Genomic DNA, 21,157 nt, shown 5'->3' on the forward strand with positions numbered 1-21,157 from the left:
ATAAGTAACCTGCTTTAATCTTATTATGGATCATGTATTATGTTTTATAAGATGAACAAGTATTATTTATGCAATTTGAATTGTGTATATGAATTGTGGAAAAAAATAAGTAACCCTGATATAATCTTTTGTTTTATCAAATACATGTGACTATTTGATTATAAAATGGTATATGATTATTTATGTCTTCACAAAATTAGGATCAAGCATGTCTTAGCAAATGATTGCATGATTTTAGATAAATAGCATCCATCATGATTATTATTATGTTATGTACACATGATTATGATAAAGTAGAAAGATGCCTAGAAAAATAAAGTTTTCAGCATGATCATGAATTGTATTTATCATGATGCCATTAGTCACTTTCCAATGTATCTATGAGATAAGATTTATGAAAAGCATGATATGGTTTATGAACCCTCAGATTGCTATGTACGCCTCCTGCCAGTGGATTATAGTAGCTCGGCATATAGCCCTCGCCAGCGGGTTATAGTAGCTCGGCATACGACCCTCGCCAGTGGATTATAATGGCTTGGTTTAGACCCTACCAATGGAAAATAATAGTTGGCAAAGATTATTACCCTCGCCAGCGGGTTATAGTAGCTCAGCATATAGCCCTCGCCAGCGAGTTATAATAGCTTGGTTTAGACCCCGCCAATGAAAAATAATAGTTGGTAGAGACTACGGCTCTATCATATGTAACAATAGTAACCATAGCTGCACTATCATTTGAGGGCACGGGTTTCAAAGCATCAATAATGAAAGACACGGATTTCAAAGCATGAATAATGACAAGCACAGATTTCAAAGCATGAATAATAGCAAGTACGGATTCCAAAGCATGAATAATAACAAGTATGGATTTTAAAGAGTACGAATTTCAAAGCATGGAATAATAGCAAAAGTTTTATGATGTATAATCATATTTATGAAGTTGCATGAAAGGGAATGTATTATTTTATGACTGATTTGATTATATAAAATGCTTACTTTGTTATAACTGTTAGATTTTGAAAGAGTGCACTGCATACAAAACATTATGCTTGATCTGATAAGATTATGCTTGGTTACTTACTGAGCTTTATAGCTCACACCCATTTATTTATGTTCTTACAGATGAATAGAAGATGCTAGGAACAAGAAGCGTGACATGCTTAAGGGTTATGAGAAAGATGAAATATTAAATGTTAACATTTTTAGACGCTCTGTAATCAATCCTTACTGTTGAAACATTTGATTACATTCATGAATGTAATTATTCATAATTGACTTGAAGTTTTAAAGTGGCCGCATGTTATTGTATGCTTAACTTTGCAATAGCATGGCCGTGTCATGATCCGAATTCGGGGCGTGACATTTAGTGGTATTGGAGCAATAAGTTTAATCATGATTAAAAAAAAATTAAAGACTAATCATGGGTAGCTGAGTTAGCTTTCGTATAATTAGAATAAAAAATAATAATAATTAAAAATATATTTATATATATATATATATTTAAATACATATATATATATATATAATTTTTTGAAATGGATAATGATTAATACTATATTTTGATAGGTGACAATGAGTGATAGCGAGAATGAGGTACTAGCAAACTATAAAAGAAAATGAGTGAAAGCATCATCCCAAGAAGCTACCAACATGCCAGCTGGGCCAGTTCCAAATGTCATAGCCACCCAAGCAAATTTGGCTGGTGTACGCCAAGTGGTGGGCCAGCTTCTTCAGCAGCAGCAGCAGACACAGACCACCTTCCGACCTGTATCGTCCATAGATACATACTATGAGAAGTTTCGGAGGTTGCATCCTCCAATGTTCGATGGAGAGGCTGATTACTTGGCTGCTGAGTCTTGGATTCGGGAGATAGAAGAGATGTTTGATGCCCTACAATTTTTCGAGCAGGTCAAGGTCAAATTGGCGGTTCCTATGCTCAGAGGAAACATCAAGTTCTGGTGGATAGCTATGAAGGCTGCTGTTCAAGGAAATGGTGAACAAATGGGAGGAATTTAAGGGCAAATTCTACAACCAGTATTTCCCCCAGTTAGTGAGATTGATAAAGCAGAATGAATTTTTGGCCCTGAAACAGACCGAGAATATGACAGTATTGGAATATGCCAGCAAGTTTAATGAATTGTGCAGGTTTTGTCCTCAGTTTATGGAGGAAGAGATAAGTAAAGCTAATAGGTTTGAACAGGGCTTGAGATATGAGATCAGGTCCAGATTGGCTATTCTAATTTTCACAAGTTACCAGGATGTATTAGAAAGGGCTCTAAAATTGGAAGCCGAATTGAAGAGATCAGAAAAGAATGGGATAACTAGAAGAGACCCAAGATGACAGAAAGTCTGAGTGACAGGCCACGGAACCCTGAAGTTAATACAAATAAGAAGAGATTTGAGGCATGTACCTAATGTGGTAAGACTTATGGGGGGCCTTGTTTTAAGAAGATGGGAGTCTGCTTCATTTATGGTCAACATGAACATTTGGCACGAGACTGTCCAAATAAAAAGAAGAATGACTCAGAACCTACTGAATCGGGAGCTCAGCTTTTGCACTGATTTAGTAGAATGCTGGTACAAGTGACCAAATAGTGACAAGTATCATTTTAGATAATTCCATGAAGGCCATGTATCAATTGATTGTAAATCTTCCGACCCCTTTGTATCATCTGGGTTTCTAACTCTCTATAATGCACACAATAAGAATTTAACCAGTCTTTATGTGATGTCGCCTTCCTTAAGAAAGCTATTCTTATAGATGTGATGTTTAAGAATTTTATCACTTCAACGAGAAAGTTGGAGTTAATACAAATTGAGATTGAGTAGTTAAGCCTTCGAAATGTCAGGCTCGATCAAATTTGCGCAGCGGAAGCTTGGTGGAATGTTAGATAAAAGATTAAATACCTTTATTTATTTAGGAATTAAGATATGTAAAATTTTGAGGACGAAATTTCTTTTAAGTAGGGAAGAATATAATTATTGGGTCCAGATGGGCCGACCTGGATCGTAGTCGTTGGCCCATCTGGAGATCCAATGAGGGTAGCTTCGGGAAGGAGGCTGTTGAGGCGGCTATAACCAGCCAACAGTGGCCGTTCTTCCTCCCCCTTCCTTCCGATGAGGCTATAAATGCCATGGACTCCTCAGTGAGTCACTGCCTCTCACCCTCTCACTGCCTCTCATTCCCTTCTCCGTCTGTGCAAAGGAGCTGGATCGGGAGCGACGGAGGAGGAGACACCCCCACTCGTCACCGCAACTGAGCCACCGAAGGAGACATAGTTGCTCGCCGAAAAGGCTTCACAGCTCTCGAAGCTAGGTAAATTACCTATCACCCGTATTCATGATTTACATGCTATTCTAGCAAGGAGATAATTAATAAAGGAAGAAGGGTAGGAAGAAGATGAAGAGGAGGGAAGGGAAAGGTCTAGCCAGTGATCGGCCGTGAGCTAACATTGGCTGAGGATCTTTCTCTCTCACCTGATTTCTTTTCCTTCCATTAAAACCCCAGATCTAAAAATCCTAAAATGCATACCTACCTTCTGATTCATGGAAGGGTCCCCGGCTCGTGCAAATCTAGTTCCCATGGGTGGAGCTGGTTTGATCGTAGCCGGAGGTGGTTGGAGAAGAAGAGCCGAAGGGGATCTCCCTGTTTTGGCCGTGGACGCCGCCGGCTCGGGCCACTATGGACGCCATCGGGCCAACCGAGGGCGTCGGCCGCGTTACGCGGGCACCATTGGCTTCGGCCGATTTCTCTACTTCTTGAGAGGTGCCCATACCCCATCTCCTCCATCGGAGGTGGAGGAGGATAGTGGCCAGTCGGGCCAGGACCGCGGCCGCCACGGGCGCTGCTAGTTGGTGTTAGAAAACCCCGATCATGCCGCTGAAATTTTAAAAAAAATTCAGATGCGGCGGAAGAGGCATGCGCGGGATCAACCGTTCATCGCATGAACGTTGTTCAAAAACCGTTCGTAGATAGATAAGGATTAAAAACTTTTAAAACCTTTAGAAGATCAGATCTTCACCTTGTGCGGGTAAATGATCACCGCAAACTGAAGTTCGTGGTTTAGGATGATGGTTCGCTTGAAGCCGTTCAAGTGCCCGGCCTCTACGGGTATCCACACGAAGCAGAGGACCAATCCAAGCTTTCTATCTCCCCGGGGTGCTAGCTCCCTTGCAGAGATAACTTTTGATGGCTGATCTCCTCTCTTTCAATCAACCCTTGATTGTGCTTGAGAGGAGGAAGAAAAAGGATGAAGAGAGGAAGAAGATCAAAGCCCCTGCAGCCTTCTTTCTTTTCCTTGCGTTGGAAGGGAGAAGGGAGGAGGAAGAGGCCACCAAACAATCTTCCCTTGCTTTCCTTTGCTTGCGGCTGAAGATGGAGAAGGAGGAGAGGGAGGCCACAGCTGCAAGGAGGAGAGCATCAATCCTTGGGCGCCGCCCCCCTTTCACCTCCTTTTAAAGTACCCAGGGCTCCTACGAATTAGGAGCCCTAAATCTTTTCCAAGAGGGGCGCCGGCCCCTCTTGTGTTGCCGCACCAAGGAAGATAAGGAGGAGGGGCGTGAGCCCCTCCTTCTTGTGTTGCCCTAATCCTCCTCTAAGGAGGATTAGGAGGCCTCTATTTTGTTTAGCCCTAATCCAATTAGGGTTTAACCAAATCATGAATCAATTAGGTTCAATCTATACTAGTCCTAATCCAATTAGAACTTGAATGAACCATGACTCAATTGAACTCTTCAATCCTAACCCAATTAGGAGTCATGTTGATTCATTGGATTAATAATTAATTAGGACTTAAGAAACCCTAATCCAATTAGGACTTATTTAATTTTAGTTCTAATCCAATTAGGACTCTAATTTGAATCCGAAGTCCTAATCCGATTAGGACTCTAGGAATCCTACTCCAAGTAGAAATCTAATTTTAATTCAAAACTCCTAATCTCAGTAGGATTGTAGGAATCCTATTCCAAGTAGGAATTCCAGTCCTACTCCAATTAGGATTCCCAGTCCTAATCCAATTAGGACTCTAGGAATCCTACTCGAAGTAGGATTTGTGTTTAAGTCCAATTAATTAATTCCATTGTTCCTTCTTCAACTGAATATCAATCGAATTGATTACTTGTGATTTCTAATCACGATTCAACCATCGGATCGGTCAATACTTCTAGTGTGTGTGACCCCATAGGTTCTATTCTGACTGGTAGTGAGATATATTATGATTTCTATCACAATATCATTGAAAACTCCTTTCAATGGATTGGAACGATTCCAACTCTACTCATTAGGGTTTATCGATCATCGAGATAATCCCTGTGAGTCCCACCATCCATCAGTGACACCTAGCAGCATGTAGTGGCTACCTAGTAGAATAGAATGATGAACCTCTAGGTGCAGTTATCATGTGATACAGTCCTACTATCGTGGATTCCTACAGGACGGAGGTCATGGATAACTCGTCAAACCCCTTCGTCTGTCATATGTCAAGATTTATTCGACTCGAGTTCGTTAGTGGAAAACTCTTTCTCCACTTTATATTACTGTCTGGCCAAGGTCTTAGAACTCAGTCTAACAAATCACATAGGATCACTCCTCTTCTATCAAGGTCGATAGATTCCATGTAAGTGCATACCCTACTCCTACAGTGAACTTAATGCAGCCAATCTACACTACAAGGACCCATATGACTAGAGACCATGTATGCGTGTAGTCAAACTACAATAACCTCACTGTGAGTAGCTGAAGCACCGTAGGTCAAAGGACCAGTCATACTACTACAACATCAAGCAAGTCACTGATGAGTGGATAGACATCCAAGTGACTTCTTGTCTTGGTCACGCTCAGTACCCTTGTTCTCTAACAAGCACCTGCACTATCACTTCAGTGTCCCTACACTGTGGACTCAAGTCTCGTCCATCCAGAAGGAAAGTGATCTGTGCACTGATCGGATCGATCACCGTCCTCGTGATGATCCATTAATCAGGAGCATTTAGAAATTAATCACCAATGATACATGGCTCAAATTCTCAACTCTTGAGAATATGCATCATCATCTTATTAATTTCTTGGACGATTCATAGACACATAAATAATATGAATGAAAAGATGCCTTTTATTTATTCAATAATAAATAGTCAAGTACAAAATTATGTCCCTAGAATTAACAATGTGTCAGCCAGATTGGCTTCTAGGGCATACATCTAACAGTTGGCAGTAGCACCGTCGGCTTCAGGCCGGTCTCCTCCCGAGCGCCCCTTCCAAGCTCGCCCCCTTGCCCCATAGGAGGAGAGGAGAAGAGGAGGGGGAGGAGATCGGGACGAGAAGAAGAAAGGAGAAGAAGGTTCGGGAAGGGAGGAAAAAGAGAAAGAAAAAGAGAAAGAAAAAAAAAAGAAATAAAAAAGAGAAAGGGAGTAGGTTAACAGGTTGGGTTCGGATTAACGGGTTGAGTCCGAACCCGAACCAATTCAATCTGATTTAAAGAAATTAAATCGACTTGGGTCAGCTCAGGTTGGGTCTGATCTAAATCCAACTAGGTTGGAAGTTAAATTGATTAAGCCAAATAAAATTAATTAGGTTAAGTCCAAGTTTAATAGGATTTGAACCCAATCAAATTGGAATGTGCACTGATTGGACTCGGGCTGGCCTTGGGCCGAGCCCAAAGTATTTTAAAATGATGGATCAAATTGGATTCAATGGGCTCGGGTCGACCCTAATCCAAGCCCAAGTAAACTGTTTAGAGACCAAATTAGCTGTGGACCGACCCTGATTCAAGCCCAAATAACTTAAATTGACCCAGATCCGAACCAGAAATTGGGTCAGATCTGAACCAGTATGCAATTGATCCAGACATGAACCAGAAATTGGGTCAGATCTGAACCAATATGTAATTAACCCAGACCTGAACCAGTAATTGGGTTAGAACAAAACTAGTATGCAATCGATCCAGATCTAAACGAGAAATTGGGTCAGATCTGAACCAGTATGCAATTGACCCGGATATGAACCAGAAATTGGGTCAGATTTGAACCTGAACCAGAAATTTGGGTTAGATCTGAACCAGAAAATTGTTTAAACCAATCTCAGACATTGGATCATATCCAAATTGAGGAGTTGAGTAGACCTAAATCAGAAATTGAACCAGGTTGGAGACCTAAGAATGAAATTGAGTCCTATGGATGGGCTGAAAATGATTTTAAGATTATAAATAAATAGAAATTAAATGTGCAAGTGACATGTAATTTAATGATCATGATAAGTATTGGAGAATTGGAATGTGGTGAGCAAATTAAGGTAAGTAACCTGCTTTAATCTTATTATGGATTATGTATCACGTTTTATAAGATGAACAAGTATTATTTATGCAATTTGAATTGTGTATATGAATTGTGGAAAAAAATAAGTAACCCTGATATAATCTTATGTCTTATCAAATACATGTGACTATTTGATTATGAAATGGTATATGATTATTTATGTCTTCACAAAATTAGGATCGAGCATGTGTTTGCAAATGATTGCATGATTTTGGATAAATAGCATCCATCATGATTATTATTATATTATGTACACATGATTATGATGAAGTAGAAAGATGCATAGAAAAATAAAGTTTTTAGCATGATCATGAATTGTATTTATCATGATGCCATTAGTCACTTTCCAATGTATCTATGAGATAAGATTTATGAAAAGCATGATATGGTTTATGAACCCTCAGATTGCTATGTACGGCCCTTGCTAGCGGGTTATAGTAGCTCAGCATATGGCCCTCGCCAGCGAATTATAGTAGCTTGGCATACGGCCCTCCCCAGCGGGTTATAATAGCTTGGTTTAGACCCTGCCAATGGGAAATAATAGTTGGCAAAGATTATAGCCCTCGCCAGCGGGTTATAGTAACTCGGCATATGGTCCTCACCAGCGGGTTATAATAGCTTGGTTTAGATCCTGCTAACGAGGAATAATAGTTGGTAAAGATTACGGCCCTGTCACGGATAATAATAGTCACCATAGCTGCACTATCATCTGAGGGCACGGGTTTCGAATCATGAATAATGACATGCACGGATTTCAAAGCATGAATAATAAGGATGGATTTCAAAGCATGAATAATAGCAAGTACGGATTTCAAAGCATGAATAATGACAAGTATGGATTTTAAAAAGTACGGATTTCAAAGCATGGAATAATGGGAAAAGTTTTATGATGCATAATCATATTTATGAAGTTGCATGAATGGGCATGCATTTATGACTGGTTTGATTATATAAAATGCTTACTTTGTTATAATTGTTAGATTTTCTAAGAGTGCACTGCATACAAAACATTATGCTTGATCTGATAAGATTATGCTTGGTTACTTACTGAGCTTTATAGCTCACACCCATTTATTTATGTTCTTACAGATGAATAGAAGATGCTAGGAACAAAGAGCATGACATGCTTCAGGGTTATGGGAAAGATGAAATATTAAATGTTGACATTTTTAGACGTTCTGTAATCAATCCTTACTGATGAAACATTTGATTACATTCATGAATGTAATTATTCATAATTGACTTGAAGTTTTAAAGTGGCTGCGTATTATTGCATGCTTAACTTTGCAATAGCACGGCCATGTCATGATCCAAATTCGAAGCGTGACAACCACATGGTTATACTTGTAAGATTGGCAGTGGACATGATATCTTAGGTGACTATGCTCCAAGCATGAGTCTAAAGTCTAGGCTTTTTTCTAATAGTTTTAAATGATTGCCTTGTAAGAAAGGAAGCAAAGAGAGAACCAAAAGGACACAATAGGCTGATTACTTTCTCCATAAGTGAAATATAAATATGCATTCATGTGACCAAATAATTAGCAACTGGTACACATAAGGTTGCTGCTAAAGGTGCAGTATTTAACAGTGGCAATGTATAGTGACAATTGTAGGCTCCATTTACTATAATTGTTATTGTCACATAAATTTGCTAATTTTCTTTTTAGCAAAAGGCATTGGTTACTCCCAAATATTGTTTTAATTGGCTCTTCAAAAGAGTCCCAAAGTTGATAGGTTTGGGATTTTAGAAAAATTTTAAAAGGCACCTATTTGATGCTTGTTCAGTTTTAACTGGATTAAAACTATTTGGAGGGAGAGAATTAATAGCTTTTAGCCAGCTAACAAGGAACAAGTACTTATTTCTAATTAAGTTATCGAAATATGTTGGTTAAAAATATTAGGAAAATAGATAGCTTAAAAATATCTTCTTTTGTCAATGTTCTTGCTTTCTAATTTTTTTCCTTGTATAGTATGTCAAAACTTGTTTGAATGACCAATTCACTAACAGTTTGAAGCTCCAATGGGATTTTTATATGATGCCATGGATCGGGCTAAGAGAGACATAAGAATGAATCTAGGAGTTGAAGAAGTAAAATATCTATCCTTTTCGTGTACAATAGATCACATATGCAACAACTTCATAAACCTATAAATTCTATTGCTTACTTTATAAATCCGAAACTTCTTTATTGATTTCTTTCTTGATCTTGAGGTTACTAATGGATTGTTGTGCTGTAACGTCTGTGTGGTTGAGGACTAATATGATCAAGAGCTGATAGTTCTACAGCTTGATGCTTATGGAGCAGCATCTGATGGATTTAATGGATTTACTGAGATGGCAGTTGATCATAGGGAGCAAATTCCACCAGCTCAGGAAAATATTTCTCTAAAATTACTTAGAGTTACCATTAGCAACATACAATATTGCTAGAAAATTCTCAACTGATGACTTTAGACACAACTTGATCACTAGTGGTGGCGAGCAAAATATAGATCCCTTTACTTCCACTTACGATTCTATGAAAACAGTGAAAGGTAATTCAATTGATCTGTGGATTTTTTGTCCCATACAAGTACATTTATCCATATGACTTTGTTTTGAAACAAATTGTATCATCAAGCTTTATACCCTTTTCCACAAAATTGTTAAGAACACTTAAATGGTAAGATACATTTAAGAACACTCAAATACATTGGATGCACTTGAAAACACTTGAATACATTGAAAATTTTAAAACATCTATTATATTCATTCCAATACCAACTAATTACGGACCATCTAGTTGTACTTGTTGTTGTAGGTTCGCTAATCAACAAACTCATTAGGTAAGATTCACCTAGGCCAACTACTGTAGCCACCAGTCATGGGTTCATTAATGTCGACTAATACCTATTAAGGTTTGCCAATAACCAACTATCTTACATGCTGTGTAGGGCTTATTGAGTTTAACTACTATACCAAAGTCAGCAGAACTATGCTAAACCGGCCAGTTTGGCGCGTACCGAACTGAATCAGTTAGTTACCGGCATGGCTCAATTGGTTGGTTCAGTTTATAAAGGACGAATCCCTCCCATGTTCCACGCTTTCCTTTCAAAGCTCCCCTCATGTGGTTCGAGGCCCTAATCCTCAAAACCCCCCATCCTTTCGAGCCAATGATGAAAAAAATAAAATAATGACAACGAGGTCCCCAACCTAGCATCTCTCTCTCTCTCTCTCTCCATTTTTCTCTCTCCTTCCCTCCCTTTCTTCCTCTCACTCTCCCTCCCTCTTGTCACTCTTCCTCTCTCTTCTTTTCCCTCTCCCTACTTTGGTACCCCATAGAATGGCATGGTATGGATCCATATCATACCGAGTTGGTCATGGGCTCCATAGCAGTTTGGCAGACCTTGATTATAGCTGTTAGATAGGAGTCCTCTGACTGGCAACAAGTTTACATTTCAATATACAAGAAATGAAACTTTTCACATTTTGGCAATGATATTAATTTGCTAGGAAAAAGCAGCAGTAATAACTTACTTTAATATTGGCCATAGAGATTGACTATTTGGTTTCTCATAATATGCATAATTAAAAAGCCATGGTAAGGGATTATTATCCTTCTAGATTGAATGATAATATTGATGCTTATTTCTTTCTGAGGATAAAAACCCACTTCAGTATCATGTGACATCTGAAAGAGTTGTGTTTATTTGAAACAATTATTGCATTTCAAACTACAATATCATGATTTAGGGATATTAGGAAACTTCTTAGCAGGCTATGAGCCTTACAAGTTTGGCACCTGCCTTCATTGGTGGAAACACTTGAAAAGCGCAACTCAAATTATACATTTGCCGATTTTGTATCACTAGTTTGTGAACTTCAAAGTAAAATTTATGTTTCCAGGATGGTCTAGCTGTCAAAATAATTATAAGAAGTATTACTTAGTCTCCTAGTGATTTAGTCTAACTTGTCCTAGCAGTGATTTGTTCACTGATTTCAGCTTTTCCGTATTCCAGTATAGTGTTATTTTCTTGTTAGGTAGCTTTAGCATTGTTGGGCAACAATGTATCATGCATTAAGGTGCCATATCCTAACAATTTTTAAAACTTCTGAGGATGATATGTGATATAGTATCAGATACAAAGCAAATGATCGACTGAACATTTTGTTAATTTGACGGTGCATAAATGAATCATCTAAGTTAAAAGGGCATGTTCATTTCCAAGTCCAAATAGAATTTATTGAATACCTCCATCCAATTACGGCATCAAATCTACGTATCAATCTGGTTGCTTGTTGGTACATGTAAATGGTATAAATAATAAAACAGTTTTCGATGTTGTTTTGCATATTTGGATAATTTGTATATTCCTCGAAAATTTCATGTGGAGTGTAGGTCGCTGCCCTTGTACAGCTTGATGGTGAGATGCCCACATAGCTCTTCAAGCAAGGTTTATGAGTCAAGCTCTTCGCAAGTTGAGCCCTTATCACTATCTTGAGCTAGCCAACTCTAAAGGGAGTCCTTGGCGGCTGAAATATAAAACTTGAGCAACGATGCCCGCTTTTGGTGGAACTAGCACAGGTGGCTTAGAAAGATAATATTTGATCTCTTCAAAAAAAATGTTAGTGCTTTATGGTCCATTTAAAGTCATCTGCCTATAACTTTAGTAAAATAGAAAAGGACCAATTTTTCCTGCTGAGTTAGATATGAACCTCCGTAAGAAGTTGCTTTATCGAAGGAATCTTTATAGCCGCTTCTTGTTCCGCAATGTTTATGCTTCAATGATTGCCTTGGACTTGTTTTTTATCCGTCCGGATGCATATTTAATGACCCAAGAATTCTAGGAATTATCAGTTAGAACCCCAAAAGTGTACACAGTGTGTTTATCTTTAACCTATGGGTCCTCATCCTTTGGAATGTGTTTTCTAAATACTCATATATGCTATGAGATTTTACCACTATATTGTCAATATAAACTTCCATAAATCAACCTATCATGTTGTGGAAGATAACATGCATTACACTTTGATAGGTCATCCCCATATTATTCAGGTCGAATGGCACAATAATCCATTCAAAGCAGTTCCTCATGTCGAGATTGTACCAACGAGAGCATTATTTGAGAACTCGATGTTGTTTGCCACCATATCCAGGATCTTATTATGCCCTCCATATCTCCTACACTTAGTAACAGGGAGGGCTGCAAGTCTGCCATTGTGGATTCCGGAACAGTTAACAGTTCATTTGCAGCAAATCAAACCATTTATGAGCCAAATAAATGTCTTAAGTCCAGATTATTTTATTTCTCTTTATCATAAAAGGGTCACGTGCCTGTAGCATATGTTTGCCTAGGCTGCGACAACCTTCCTACTTCCTCTCACGTGCCCCAGCATCTCAGCGTACGCCGACGCTATAACTTGCCTTCAGCGAATTGGCCCTGTCCTTCTTCTCTGCCCTAGGTCGGTCTTCGCAGCGGCATTGTGTTATAAGCGCCACCCTCGCAGGCCGCGGCTCAGAGTAGCGGCGCTTCGGTACCCAAACGGCAAGGGAGACCGGCAAGGCCTCGTCTCTCTTCTCTCTCTCTCTCTCTCTCTCTCTCTCTATCTTTCGCCCTCCTTCCTTTCTCCCCCTTCAAATCCCGATCTCGTCGCCGCCTGGCTTGGGGGAACGGAGCAACGCCGACCGCCCTCCTCGTCCTTTCCGTTCTATGCTTCAACCCTTAAGCATGGATTCTCTCCGGCGGCTCTCCTTCCAAAACCTTCCTCTCTTGTCCCATTGCTGGAGACCTCCAGGATGCGGTTCCGCTCTCAATCCAAGGTAAAAGAGTTCTCTTAACCCTCTCGTTGATTTGTTTATTCTCTTGTTTCCACCTTTAGAGACACTCTGATACCACTCCCCTGAGGTGACACAAGAAATTCTAACGTGATATCTGAAACCTCAGAAGCCTATATGAGATTTCGGTTGAAAAATATTACTATGGGTTGAAAAAAGAGAGAGAAGCAGCGACGAAAAATATTTCTCACTGTCTTCTTAGGTTGATTTTCATGGCATCTGTTTGGATGATATTATTATGGAACTAAGTTGTTGTTCTCAGATGTATTATGATATTTCCGCTAATAACATAGACCGATATGATATAAGTTTATGGACCTAAGTTCTTGTTCTCAGATATATTATGAGATTTTTTATTACCTTTTTTGTATGGTAGAATCGTTGGATAAACTTAGTTTACTCTGTCCATATTATATTGCTGATATTTGAAATCTTTGTCGATATGTATAAAATGAGATGCCTGATATTTTAGAACAGTTCAAATATTCTTCAGCCTCCATACAAGTTATAATGAACTGATATCTAGACTCATCTTGGTATTTTCCACTGACAGACAAAATTATATTATTCTCTGAAATTCCTGCTTTCTGTCAAAGATTTATATCTGCTGCATATCGATACATATTTGGTCATCCAGCTGGTTAGGTACCCATACCCATTTTAAGACATCGATATTTCATCTCTATTTTTCTGTCCCGGCACTAAGAGATATGCTACATGTTGGTACGATACAAAATCATGTAAGGTACTGATATGTGAACTTGAAGATCGGTACGTCACGCCTTGCTTCCTACTAGTTGTTCTGTATATTGTTATTATGATTATTATTATTATTATTATTATTATTAAGATCTGGTAAAGTTATGTAAACTGATTTTTTAGCCTGAGGAAATGAATCGATTTCCCATGTGTTCCCAAAAGGCAGTGAATGCCATCTAGAAAAATGGAAAATTTGTTCTCTAATCAAGATGGTAGAGATTTCCTTCCACATAATTGTGTCATGCTGCTGTGAGAATACATGGTATAATAAAACCAATTGCGCATAAAATCCACTAAAACACAGTTTATGTGTTCGCTGGATCTCAATGATTAAGATAATTTCAGTCCAATAGCATATATTGGTTGAGTAATGGGGGAAATATCAATCTTAATAGTCAGGGTTGGTTTTGCACTGAAAATGATACAAAGTCATTAATTATGCTTTTAGATTTGTAATTGCTGAAACTTAATAGTTCCTTCATATCTATGTTAGCATCTCAATACGGTTATTTATGAATAAGTTTTAACTCTCTGATTTTTTTATTTCATGCATCATTCTCTTAAAGTTTTCTTCCTCTAACTATTGATTGTTTTCCATTAGGTTTTGGTTGCAGTGTGATGACGTATTTGGATTGGGTGGTTTAGGAAAACGGGAGAAAGGTATCCAATTAATGATATATAATTCTGTTTAAACAATTTTGATTATCTGATTATGATCTTTTGAACTTGCATATTATGTATTAAAAGTTTAGCTATAAATTTGATATGCATTATGAACTTTAGTCAATATAATGGCTAACATACATGTCATGGGCTCCTAGTTAACTTGACTTTTACACAAGATTTGATAAAGAGAATTGATAACTGTACTTGATATTTGCAAAGATGTGGTCCTTAATAATGTAGATCTCAAATATATATTGTAGGGAACAAGTTGCAATGCTGTAAATATCATGATTGTATTGTAAATTGTAGAACGGTTGGGGTTGGATTGATCATAGATTGCAATTTCTTAAAAAAAAATTTAAGAAAAAAAAAGAACAGATATAATATAAAAGATGAAAAACAATGTATACCATCTAAATAGCTATAGTACCACCACTATTCTTCTTCCTTCTTAGCATATTTGAACAATTACAAATCATAAGAGCAAACGAAAAATGAGGGAAAAAAGATCTAGAAATCACAAGAAAACTATGATCAAAACTATCTAGCAGCACAAGCATAATGTTAAAGGTTCTAAGGTACTTAGGTTTTGCACCCAAAATTAGAATATAGGTCAAATAATATAATGCACTAAGCGCTTAATTTCGGTTCTCCGTCCATGTAGAAGCACATGGGGAGGAGGACTTTCAGATTTGGATGGAAGAGCTTTTAGATTTGGATTAGATTCTTCTCCTAGAAAACCTCCAAAACTATTTTTCTTTCCCCTCTTGGAGGGCAACATAGGGCTAAGATATTGTCTAATATTAAAGGAAAGGGCATATGAAGTGGAGGGAATAAAATATTATTTTTAGTTGAGACTTTTTTTAAAAAAATTAATTGTAAGGTGACCGGTCCTATGCATATGGAAACAAGGTTGCCCCATTGTTCGTGCACCCAAAAGAGTGGCATGGATTGCTTCCATTCCTGAAAAGGGCCCCTTGGCCTTTATTAAGTGGATTAGACTATCCATTGTTCATGATTTGACTATCCGTGGGATTGCACAATCCTAAATTGGATTTCCATCTATGTTTTGCTGTTCTATTTATCTTCTTCTGATTGTTTCAGTATATTTTTAACTGGATCATAGGATACAGATTGTGAACAATACAATAATGATGAGTAAAGGGCATATGAAGTGATGGGAGAGAGTACTTTCAAATTCGGATGGAAGCGCTTTTGGATTCAGACTTATCTTCTCTTGTGAAACCCTGAAACACTTTTACTTTCCCTCTTGGATAATAATAGAGGGCAAAAAAATTATTTAACATCTGAGTAATGGGCATACGAAGTAATGTGAGGGAGAAAAATGTATAGGAAGAGATAAAATAGGAAATAGAATTGAACCTCTCGTGCTTTCATGCTACAAGTATCATGCTTTTCCTTTTAGCTTTCTCTTCACCTGCCTACCAACCGTTCTTTCTTTCTCTCTCTCTTAATTTGTTTCCACTTCCCAGAACCAAATGGAAACTTTGCAATTTAAGTAGCATGTTAATGTTCTTTATTAACAAGAGTTTATGATTAGGCAAGTAAATTATGAAATAAAATGGCAATACATGGATTTGGATTCCTTGTTTGGATGGATAAGGATGAACAGGTCATATCATGAAGGCATTCTAACCATGCAATCATTATATTATAAAGTTGTAAAACTTTGTTTTTATATAATTCAAATCATGAAACCACACAAGTTTAAGCATTACTCTACTAAGAATGTTTTAATTTCTGTATATCATGAACATTATCTTATATCTTTTGAAAACGATACACATTATCTTATATCTTTTGAAAATGATACTTAATTTTGATATTACATGTACCATTTTAGGCCTTGCATGAGCTACTCTTAAATGTTTTGCAAGGAGACCTGTCATCCAAGAGGTTATATGTTTGTTACTTTTCATTTTTGAGGTTTAAATTTAGAAGGCTTTTGCAATACTCAATCATACTATGTAAATTCTATGGCGAATCATATTTTCGGTGAGTTTTTTGAGTTAGTGAAGGAACCAACTTGTTCATTCCATAATTTCAGTTATGAAGAGCTTTTGGATGATTGCTGAAAACAATTTGCATCAGATGCCAGTAACACTTCTCCCATAAGTTAATTTGTTGGTACATTATGCCAATTCTAATTGTTAAAAAATATTTTGGTCTTTAATTAATTTGTGAATTTTGAATTGATGTTGAATCTTTAGTATGTGGTAAGAATGGTTCATCTTTAGAAATTTTTTATTAAAGTGATATTGTCTGATTTTAATTAATCTATATTGCTACTTAAACCTTACTAATTGGTTGCTTATTTCATGGCTTGCTGCTTTGGTTGTAGTTTGCAGGGATGAAGTTGTCAAAATGGGCAATCTGCTGACGAATGGCAAATTGTTGCTCTCTGATGCACTAGGCGTGCCCATATATATCAAGATCAAAGTAAATCTAGTTTTGGAGAAATAGTATTGAACAATCATCTCTTCTTTAATCCTCCCCTGGATGGCGATTCCAAGATTTCACTTTCAGACACTTCACCAAGGGCTAGTATTGATGGTAGTGAATCTGAAATCGTGACAAGATCAGGTCCTCCCCAGGTCATTTCTAGTGAGAGCATTGGAGCTTGTACAAGCAACAACCTATCTTGAAATCTGCCAATTGCCATGGTAACCTTGCTCTATACTTTTTGGCATTATGACATCATCTACCCCAAGAGACTCAGAGAAGCTGGGCATGTGGTCTCTTGGATTGCATTCTAGGTACAGTTGATATTCTTATGTCTGGTTGATTCATCACATCAATGCATTACAGGCTACCAAAGTTCAATGTTTTCTCCATAGTCAGGAATTGAAGATTTTGTTGTATTGCTACAAGGTTTGGTTCGAGATTCTTTGTGAATGTAACTTTGTTAACATGTAAAATGTGCTGAGATAAGAGAAAATTGTAAAGATATAATTATGGACTAGTTAAAGTTTCAAATTTTATGGAGAAATAGAAAACTATACCTTCATACGTTGAGCTGTAACTGTTCGATTGTTTGTTAATTTTTTTTGTTCTTTCAGCTGTTTAAATTTATAAGTTTGAGTGAGCTTTCTAATTGTTTCACTGTTGTTTCCATAAATAGAATTATTATGACATAAAGATACCGCAGGTAGGGGTTGGTAATGGGTGACTCTTTGGCCCACACTCATCTGTAATTACCTTTATGACCTAATGTGACTCGATTGACCATAACCTACTCTACTCTTAGTGCTTCAACCCTGAATCTGCCTTAACGTGCATGGCATAATCCTTCCAACTCTCGAGTAAATTGACTAGAAAGTTAATTAGATTGGAGACTCGCCACTTCTAAAACTTTTACCCCATATTTGTTACTATTGTTAACTTATTCCATTGCGGCTAAAACTGATCTCGAACAGCTTCACTATTCGCAATCTCAGTTGAAAACCTTGACTCCAACCCAACTTAGGAGAAATCTCAAACGCCGCAACCTCAACGTGGTTGGTATGGGTTATAATGTTCGAGATCTCGGTTGAAAGCTCTGACTCCAAGCTAACCCAAATGGAGAGACCTCAAACAACCTTGACATGGTTGGCATGGGTGAGGTGTCTGCATCAAGCCAATTTCCAATCTAAGGTGCTAACTGCGTAGTATGATGGTATCAGTGTGTCATGGATGGCTAGATGGTTATACTTGTAAGATTGGCGGTGGACATGATATCTTAGGTGATTATGCTCCAAGCATGAGTCTAAAGTCTAGGCTTTTTTCTAATAGTTTTAAATGATTGCCTTGTAAGAAAAGACGCAAAGAGAGAACCAAAAGGAAACAATAGGCTGATTACTTTCTCCACAAGTGAAATATAAATATGCATTCATATGACCAAATAAATAGCAACTGGTATACATAAGGTTGCTGCTAAAGGTGCAGTATTTAACAATAGCAATGTATAGTGACAATTGTAAGCTCGGTTTACTATAATTGTTATTGTCCCATAAATTTGCTAATTTTCGTTTTAGCAAAAGGCATTGGTTGCTCCCAAATATTGTTTATATTGGCTCTTCAAAAGAGTCCCAAAGTTGATAGGTTTGGGATTTTAGAAAAATTTGAAAAGGCACCTATTTGATGCTTGTTCAGTTTTAACTGGATTAAAACTATTTGGAGGGAGAGAATTAATAGCTTTTAGCCAGCTAACAAGGAACAAGTACTTATTTATAATTAAGTTATCGAAATATGTTGGTTAAAAATATTAGGAAAATAGACAGCTTCAAAATATCTTCTTTTGTCAATGTTCTTGCTTTCTAATTTTTCTCCTTGTATAGTATGTCAAAACTTGTTTGAATGACCAATTCACTAACAGTTTGATGCTCCAATGGGATTTTTATATGATGCCATGGATCGGGCTAAGGAAGACATAAGAATGAATCTAGGAGTTGAAGAAGTAAAATATCTATCCTTTTCGTGTACAATAGATCACATATGCAACAACTTCATGGCCCTATAAATTCTGCTGCTTACTTTATAAATCTGAAACTTCTCTATTGATTTCTTTCTTGATCTTGAGGTTACTAATGGATTGTTGTGCTGTAACGTCTGTGTGGTTGAGGACCAATATGACCAAGAACTGATAGTTCTACAGCTTGATGCTTATGGAGCAGCTTCCGATGGATTTACTGAGATGGCAGTTGATCATAGGGAGCAAATTCCACCAGCTCAGGAAAATATTTCTCTAAAATTACTTAGAGTTACCATTAGCAACATACAATATTGCTAGAAAATTCTCAACTGATGACTTTAGACACAACTTGATCACTAGTGGAGGCGAGCAAAATATAGATCCCTTTACTTCCACTTACGATTCTATGAAAACAGTGAAAGGTAATTCAATTGATCTGTGGATTTTTTGTCCCATACAAGTACATTTATCCATATGACTTTGTTTTGAAACAAATTGTTTCATCAAGCTTTATACCCTTTTCTACAAAATTGTTAAGAACACTTAAATGTTAAGATACATTTAAGAACACTCAAATACATTGGATGCACTTGAAAATACTTGAATACATTGAAAATTTTAAAACATCTATTACATTCATTCCAATACCAACAAATTAGGGACCATCTAGTTGTACCAGTTGTTGTAGGTTCACTAATCAACAAACCCATTAGGTAAGATTCACTTAGACAAACTACCGTAGCCACTAGTCATGGGTTCATTAATGTCGACTAATACCCACTAAGGTTTGCCAATAACCAACTATCTTACATGCTGGTGTAGGGCTTATTGAGTTTAACTACCATACCAAAGTCAGCAGAGCTATGCTAAACCGGCCAGTTTGGCGCGTACTGAACTCGATCAGTTAGTTACCGGCATGGCTCAATTGGTTGGTTCAGTTTATAAAGGACGAATCCCTCCCATGTTCCAAGCTTTCCATTCAAAGCTCCCCTCATGTGGTTCGAGGCCCTAATCCTCAAAACCCACCATCCTTTTGAGCCAATGATGAAAACATAAAATAATGACAATGAGGTCCTCGACCTGGCTTGTGTGTCTCGCTCTCTCTCCATTTTTCTCTCTCCTTCCCTCCTGATGAGAGCACAAAAGTGCGACCTACATGTCACCTAAATTAGTATTATTGCTAACCGATAATGATAAATTCACTGGATTAATATTATATTTGGATTTGGCACAGATTTTCATAAATTAGAGATAAAATGCACATTGAGTACAAATTTGACTAAAGAAGGATCCCTTCCCAGATCCGACCCGGTTGAAGATTGGGTCGGGTCCGAGTCGGGTTCGGATCTGAATCAGGTCCATTTCTTTTGTGCTTTTGGGAAATAATTTTGGGGCAAATCTAATTTGGCCATATCATAACTATGAGGTGCTGGGTAACCCATGACTTGAAAGACTTGCAATTGACCTCTAGTCAGAACAGATGACCCGCGACGAACCAAGTTCATCCGTCTACAAGCCAAATTTCATATCACACTATTTTTTTATTATTATCTAGATGACTGATTGGATGGAAATTGGTGTCTCCCAGCTCCATCTCATGAAGGCAAAGGAAATCCTAGTGATCCCGCCACTGCAGCCTTCACCGCGCCCGTGAATCAGCGCCCCCCCCCCCCCGAGCTCTTCCGGAATCCTAGCATTCGAATCCAATCTCCGGCGATTCCCGCGTCCTCACCGTGTCTCCACCGCATCCATGCCGTGGCATCCCTTCCAAATCCTCCATGCCAGCAAACGCATCAAGCTCCATCGATCACGGCAGACCCCAGCTGCCTTCCGCTTCCAATCCCGACGATCCTGCGGCGATTCCTGCATCCGATCCCAGCAGCGCCCGAAGAAGGAAGTCCGCGCCTCTCATCCCGTAATCCAGCGATTCCGTGGCCAACCAGATGGGAATTTTGCATCTTCTCCCTTCCCGAATCAACCTCTCAGCCTTCCCATGATCCCGCTTCCGAGTTTCAGCACATGTCCAAGCACCCAGCAGCCCTTCCGTGATTTCTTCCCGTCGATCAAGCTTCCATTTCTTCCGCCCATTGATTCCTCTTCCGGCTTCACGGCGATCCCGCACCAAATCCCCCTCTTCCGG

At 38.1% G+C, this 21,157-nt stretch overlaps 1 long non-coding RNA gene across 1 annotated transcript; it reads left to right on the forward strand.

The window, feature by feature from the left end:
- The first annotated feature begins 12,691 nt into the window (after positions 1 to 12,691).
- On the forward strand, positions 12,692 to 17,574 carry LOC120104189 (uncharacterized). The gene is made up of 3 exons (XR_015974045.2): positions 12,692 to 13,106; positions 14,482 to 14,540; positions 16,909 to 17,574. It is a non-coding gene; the product is annotated as an uncharacterized LOC120104189 (long non-coding RNA).
- Positions 17,575 to 21,157: the final 3,583 nt, after the last annotated feature.

This window comes from Phoenix dactylifera, chromosome 16 (genome assembly GCF_051530095.1).
Source record: "Phoenix dactylifera cultivar Ajwa chromosome 16, Ajwa_hap1_PhDact_Kaust_v1.1, whole genome shotgun sequence".
Classification (NCBI taxonomy): Eukaryota; Viridiplantae; Streptophyta; class Magnoliopsida; order Arecales; family Arecaceae; genus Phoenix; species Phoenix dactylifera.